This window comes from Octopus bimaculoides, chromosome 3, assembly GCF_046866305.1.
Source record: "Octopus bimaculoides isolate indiv1 chromosome 3, ASM4686630v1, whole genome shotgun sequence".
Lineage (NCBI taxonomy): Eukaryota > Metazoa > Mollusca > Cephalopoda > Octopoda > Octopodidae > Octopus > Octopus bimaculoides.
In genome coordinates this window covers 2,318,112-2,325,611 of record NC_142930.1, presented here as the reverse complement: position 1 = coordinate 2,325,611, position 7,500 = coordinate 2,318,112, and the positions used below count along the sequence as shown (strand labels likewise).

Here is a 7,500-nt window from a genome sequence, read left to right as displayed (position 1 = left end):
TTTGTAAAACTTGTATTTAGCTGAGAATTAAATTTATTAAGTTGATTAATAAAAAGCTGTTATTAGAAACGTATCGATAAGTTGCTTTTTTTTTTTTTGCCTCTTTTAAAGAAATTTATTTTAAATTTGTGGAATTCATTGGAATAAATTGCGTTTTTAAAACAAAACAAAAAATATAAATATATACCATTGTGCACACATACAAGTGAGGAGATGTTCTTCACCTTTTATTATAACTATTTATTATTATCATTATTATTATTATTATTATTATTATTATTATTATTATTATTGATATTGTTGATATTATTATTATTATTATTATTATTATTATTATTGTTGATATTGTTGATACTGTGATGTTGGTTTTGTTGTTGTTGTTATCGTATTCTTCATGCTTCATATTTTTTTTTTTTCAAAAAAACTTGATTGCAGTTTTTTAATATAAGACACTAGTGAGATGAATTTTTCTTTAAAGAGAGAGAGAAGACGAAAGAAATAAAAGACAAATGTGAGAAGATCTCAGGCGGCGTCGACGACGGTGGCGGTGGCAGCGGTGTGACTGGGATTGGTGGAGGTGGTGGCGTCAGAAAGAGCAGAATCTCGGGTTCCAAATGTTCCCCTCAACAAATGGTCGGCGCTGCTTTTTTCATTTACATTTGTTTATATATCTATCTATATATATATATATATATATATATATATATATATATATATATATATATATATATATATATATATATGTAGTTGTTCGTATTGTTGCTGTTTATTTACTTTACATAAATGGTGGACCAACCAAAAAGATAAAAACGGTGTTTAACAACAAGAGTGGTTTCGTAGCTAGAGTTACTCCTTCAGACTTTTGAAAGCCGAGCGAAAAAAATAACAAGTAATAATAATAAACAAACTAAATGTATTTTGTTAGTCTGAAGGAGTGAGGGACTAAATTCCTGAAATGGTACGATATTGACGAATGCTTGTTGAGAACTGCTTCTTTGCCTTCTGTTCATTAACCTGTTGTCAAATTCCGTATCCATCGATGTGGGTGACATGAACGGGATTTAACGAGATTCACGTTCGATACTCTCATGCTTCTTACATTGTGTTCAGCTGTCGAATAACTTGAAACATAAAAGTCGCCATAAAAATCGAAACCATGAATATTCCGGGGCTAAGTTTAATGCACAAGGCACAGAACGTAAAAGAGGTTAATAAAACTAACGAAGTCAACATCCCTCCTCCGATAGTCTGACTTTCTTCAATCGATACATATTGATCTTGATCTGGTTGATCTGTTACCATTTCCCCCCTATTGACGACACCTTCCATTGTTGTTGAAGTTTCTGTGTCTATCGTTCGAGAAATTCTCGCCGCCTCTGCTACAATCAAAGGCCGATGATCTCTTCCAAAATTATCAACATTTGAATGGCACTCTGGAAGTTGTTCATTGTCCGAAGCTCTATTTACAGGAATTCGACTAATATTACCACTATTATTATTATTATTATTATTATTATTATTATTATTATTATTATTATTATTATTATTATTTCCACCAGTACCGTTACTACTACTTCTAAAAGTGTTATTGTTGTTTGGCATGGTCCTTTCGTGTGTGCTTGGTTCAGTTAGAAATAAGGAAGTGTTTGAAGAGCCTGACACTGGTGGATGGTTGTCCATTCTAGGATGAAACGGCACCGAAGATTGATTAGACTTACTCGTTCGAGATGTTTCTAAATCGGATGATTCTTTCATGGAATCGAACTCGCTTGAATTTGAGAGAAAAGTTCTTGGCTGTTGAGATGTCGTCTGCGTTATCTCTGGGGCGATATGCTCTGCAAAAACATCATCATCATCATTGGTAGCACAATGCGAGCTACGGTGCACGCTCGGATTAATTGCAGCTTCGTTGTCTGCAGAGAGGGAAAAAATAATAAAATAAATATTAAAAGATGAAATTTTAGAAACAAAATCACAATTATAATGGGTTTTTTTTTTTTAATTTGAATATATATATTTTCCCCAACTCAGTTCGAATTTACTCGTTTTTTTAATTTTTATTTTTATTTATTTATATACATTTTGCTTATTGGAAAATTAATACTTTCCAGACAAAAAAAAAAAAAGAAAAAAAAAGAAGAAAAAGAAAGAAAAGAAAATATTGAAATGTGCAAATATAAAAATTTCAAGACCGCTACTAATACTTTTATATAAGTATATGTGTGCACATGTATGTATGTATGTATGTATGTATGTATGTATGTACGTGTACGTATGTATGTATGTATGTATGTACACATACAAACATATATATTGTTTAATGTATACAGTATATAGATATGAGCTACTAATAGTTTCATACATTGGAGATATTTTCTAGGTTGGTATTAATATCACACACTTAGTGTCTCCAGGCACAAACTCTCTCTCTCTCTCTCTCTCTCTCTCTCTATATATATATATATATATATATATATATATATATATATATATATATATATATATATATATATATATACGAGGGGGTACCTAAAAGTAACCGGAAACGTTCTCTATGGGACAAGCCTGTTGTGGTTCAGGCTTCTGCTGCTAGAAGCCACTTGATGTAACCCTCAGGCATCAGTCTACCAACCAGCATCATCCAGTGAGGCTGTACTGCCACATGGTGCATTTTTGTTTTGTAGTGCTTCTCCCCAATTCCTCAATTTTTGCAATGGCTGAAACAAAGGAACAGTGTGCTTCTGTGAAATTCTGTTTTCTGCTGGGGAAAATAGCAGCCGAAACAGTTGTCAGGCTTCAAACAGCTTACAAAGATGCTGCCATGAGAAAAACACAAGTTTATGAGTGGTTTTCACAGTTTAGGAGTGGTTGCTTGAAGACCAACCTCATTCAGGACGACCAGTGACCTCCCGAACGAATGAAAACATCATGGAAATTCCTGAACTGATCTTGGAGGACTGTCACCAAACAATTGACAAAACTTGTTGATATGACTGGGGTGTGCCCTGGAGCTCCTGCCAATGAATTTTGAGCGAAGAATTTGTATTTCACTTGCTCACGGAAGATCAAAAGCTGTCACGACTGAATGCGTGTTGTGAACTGAAAGAACAGCTGGAAATTGATCCGGATCTTTTTTTTTTCAAAGGTCATCACTAGTGATGAAAGCTGGTGCTACGGAATTTGCAGATGTGGAAGAGGTGAAAAAAAAAACGACAGAGGTGTTAATAGGTATCACTTCACAAGAGTTCCTGCACTGCTTTGAACATTGGAAAATGTGTCTGGACCGATGCATTACTTCAAAGGGAGAATACGCTGAAGGTGATAAAAGTGTAAACATGTAAAACTAAGTGAGTAAAATAATATTGCAACATTCTGAGGATTTGGCGGGGGGGGGGGGCGAGGTGTACTCTCTCGTGTATGTATGAAAGAAGGTTTGAAAATGCAAAGGTTTTTTTAGAGATGTTTACAAACATCTCTAAAAGACCTTTGCATTTTCAAACCTTCTTTCATACATATATTTTTTAAATAATTATTATGTGTGTGTGTACGTATTTTACATTATCTTATAATTTATGAGGCTGAAACTTCATAAAATTTTCACTCCGAGTCTGCAAACAAAGGCGAAAGAACGGAAAAAAGAAAAACAATAAACATTGGAAAGATGCTTTAAGAGGAACAGAAAATATATTGAAAGTTTAAAGCGAATTTCGATTGGCTGAAAAAGGCCTCAAAATGTGAAGCGAAACGATTGTATTGGAAACAGCATAACCGTTATGAAAAATACATTGGTGAGACATACCAATAAATATGCTGGAATGAACCGGAGAGAAAAAATAGGGAGTGAGAGGAGGAGGAAAGAGAGGAAATAGAGAGGGGGGGGGAGAGAAAGAAAAGATAGTTGAAAGAACAATTGGAAAGAAGAAGAAAAAAGACAAAAAAGAAACATATTTGGAGAACATTTAAAGAAAATAAAAGAAGCGGTGGACTGCTCAAAATTTTGAATATTTATTACATATATATTCTGTCCTACTCTAGGCACAAAACCCGAAATTTTGGGGGAGGGGGCCAGTCGATTATATCGATCCCAGTACGCAACTGGCACTTAATTTATCGACCCCGAAAGGATGAAAGTCAAAGTCAACTTTGGCGGAATTTGAACTCAAAACGTAAAGACAGATGAAACACCACTCAGCATTTCGCCCGGCGTGCTAACTATTCTGCCAACTGGCCGCCTTATATTACATATATATTAATTGATGGTGGGGACAGCGAATCTTGTTATACAGCTATAATATACCACCAAGTATATTAAACGCTTATAAATTAATACTGCGTCCTACCCGTGTTAGCAATGCGATTCAATCACTTTTTAAAGTTACCCCCACAGATTTTCTATTGAAACTACAGACAGCACCTCAAGTTACGACGTTCTGTATCCGAAACGCCGCAACTTGAGGTGCTATCTCTAGTTTCTATCTAAAATTTGAACAGATAACTGCAAAAAGACACACACACACACACACATATATATATATATATATATATACGTTTATATATTTATTAGCTAACTGAAACTGGTAACATGACCATCCATAAAAAACATTAAGTCAAACCCAAAGGCCTTCTTTCATTACGCAAAAGAAACAGCCTCAGTACGCTGCAAGATTGGACCCCTCTTCGAAAAGGATGGCTCCCTCACAGACAGTCCAACTAGGATCAGTGAGGTACTGAATGAGCAATTCAAAAGTGTCTTCACCACTCCATTGGAGCACAGACAAGTAAACAAACCAGTGGACTTCTTTGCTACCTCCCCTATAACCAGTGAGGCAGTTACGATGGAATACATCAACATTAGCGAAGAAGATGTACTACTAGCTATACATGAAGTGGACACAAACTCAACTGCTGGCCCTGATGGTTTCCCAGCAATCCTCCTTAAATCGTGTAAGCATGCCCTGGCAAAACCCCTCCAGATCCTCTTCCAGAGCTTTCTCGCAAACGGAAGACTGCCAAGCAAGCTGAAGGAGGGAATAATATGCCCAATCCATAAAGGGGGAAGCAGAGCAGATGCCAAAAACTATAGGCCTATCTCTCTGACTTCACACATCAGCAAAGTCATGGAAAGGATAATCAGAGGAAAACTAATCGCATTCATTGAAGAAAATAAATTGCTGAGTGATACCCAACATGGCTTTCGACCAGGTAGGAGTTGCCTGACGCAGCTCTTACAACATTACGACTGGGTGTTGAGGCAGTTACTCAACAACTCAAATGTGGACGTAATATACCTTGATTTTGCAAAAGCTTTTGACAAAGTGGATCATGGTGTGATATGCCACAAACTGCGTGATCTTGGCATAGCTGGAAAACTTGGAGAGTGGTTACATGACTTTCTGAAAGATAGAAGTCAGGCAGTAGTGGCTAATGGAGCCACCTCTGTGAAAACACAAATAATGAGCGGTGTTCCACAGGGCACTGTCTTGGGACCATTGCTTTTTATAGTCGCTCTCTCAGATATGCCTTCAAGTGCCCGGATAGCCACTCTTGCAAGCTACGCAAACGATACAAAAGTCTCGCAGAAAATACAGAACTCCAGTGATGTTGCACACCTGCAGCAGGAGTTGGACTCAGTTTACAGATGGGCTGAGGACAATAATATGCAGTTTAATGCTGAAAAATTCCAAGCCCTGCGCTACCAACATCCAAAACTGAATATGAAACTTACAGAGTACACTGGTCCACAGGGAATTTCAATCCCAGAGCCTAAATCAGTGAGAGACCTGGGTATCGACATGAGTGATGATACCTCTTTCCAAGTGCACGTTACAAGAATGGCAACAAAGTGCAGACGATTGGCTGGATGGATCCTGAGAACATTCAGAACCAGAGATAAGGAAACCATGATGATCCTCTGGAGGACATTCGTCCTCAGCCGCCTGGATTACTGCTCACAGCTGTGGTCACCCACCATTCTGAAATTAACAGCAGACCTTGAAGCAATCCAGAGGAGATTCACAAAGAAGATTGTCTCTTTGCAACTGCTCAGCTATTGGGAAAGGCTGAAACAGCTAAGACTCTACTCCCTGGAGAGAAGGTGGGAGAGGTATGCAGTAATATACATCTGGAAGATCCTGGAAGGAATTGTGCCAAATTTTGGCATTGAATGCTACACCAATGCCAGAACGGGACGACACTGCATAGTGCCAAAGATCCCAGCAATGCCATCGCACTTCAGGACCAGTTACTTCAACAGCTTGGGATTCAGGGGCCGACAGCTTTTTAATATTCTCCCAAAGAGACTGAGGAATCTGCACAAAGTAGATGTAGGAGTTTTTTAAATCAAAGCTGGACCTCTTCCTATCGAGAGTCCCAGATGAACCTACCTCGCGGCAGGAGGTGCAAATGAGGGTTGCTAAATCAAACTCCATTCTTCACCAAGTGCCACATATTGTAAGAGGCTCCCTGTAATAACAGTGTAGCAACACGGTGGTGCATCAGCATGGCCGCAGCTCTAAGCTGAAACTTAAATATATATATATATATATATATATATATATATATATATATATATATATATATATATATATATATATATATATATATATGTATGTATGTATGTATATGGGTATGTAAGTATGTATATGAGTATGTATGTATGAATATATATATATGTATGTATATATATATATATATATATATATATATATATATATATATATATATATATATATATATATATATATATGCATGTATGTATGTATGTGTGTGCGTGCGTGTGTGTGTGTGTGTGTGTGTGTGTGTGTGTGTGTGTGTTTACGTATGTATGCATATAAGAAATGAAAAAATGTATTGTAAATAAATGAACGACAGAACGTACACTGAGTGTACAACCGGACGGGAGACAGACACAGAGGGTCCCTAATTCTTCATCAGTTGTCAATCAAAATGGTAATACTCCGTTTCGCACCATTAATGATGAGACTGAGAACTTCCCATACTGGTGGTGCCAGCGAACGCCGCAGAGAATGTCGGGCCTCAAGCAAACAAAACAACACAAAGTGGACATACGAAAGTAAAAACAAAAATGTAATTTAAGACGATGGAGAAAAAACGAAATAAATAGGAAACGAACAAAATACGGTCTTAGGGTCAAAAACACAGGAATGGTGGGTAACGCTTAGAAGAAATCCTAAAGGATATAGAAAAAAGCAAATAGCAACACAGACCGGCCGCTCAGCTATTCGGTCGCAAAAAATTTCTCTGTCTTGCTATTTGCTGTTTTCTATATTCTTTAGGATTTCTTTTAAGCGTTACCTAAGGCCGTATTTTGCTCGTTTCCTATGTATTTCGGTTTTTTTTCCATCGTCTTAAATTACATTTTTTAAAACTTTCGTATGTCCACTTTGTGTTGTTTTGTTTGCTTGAGGCCCGACATTCTTTGCGGCTTTCGCAGGCACCACCAATATGGGAAGTTCTCAGTCTCATCATTAATGGTGCGAA

At 37.0% G+C, this 7,500-nt stretch overlaps 1 long non-coding RNA gene across 2 annotated transcripts in view; it reads right to left on the bottom strand.

Moving 5' to 3' along the window:
• Positions 1 to 77: 77 nt before the first annotated feature.
• The window catches only part of LOC128247360 (uncharacterized), a 21,223-nt gene continuing 13,800 nt past the window's right edge, over positions 78 to 7,500 (bottom strand). For both annotated transcript variants that reach the window (XR_016240952.1, XR_016240951.1), the window contains exon 4: positions 78 to 1,913. This is a non-coding gene — a long non-coding RNA (uncharacterized LOC128247360). The remainder of the gene's footprint in view (positions 1,914 to 7,500) is intronic.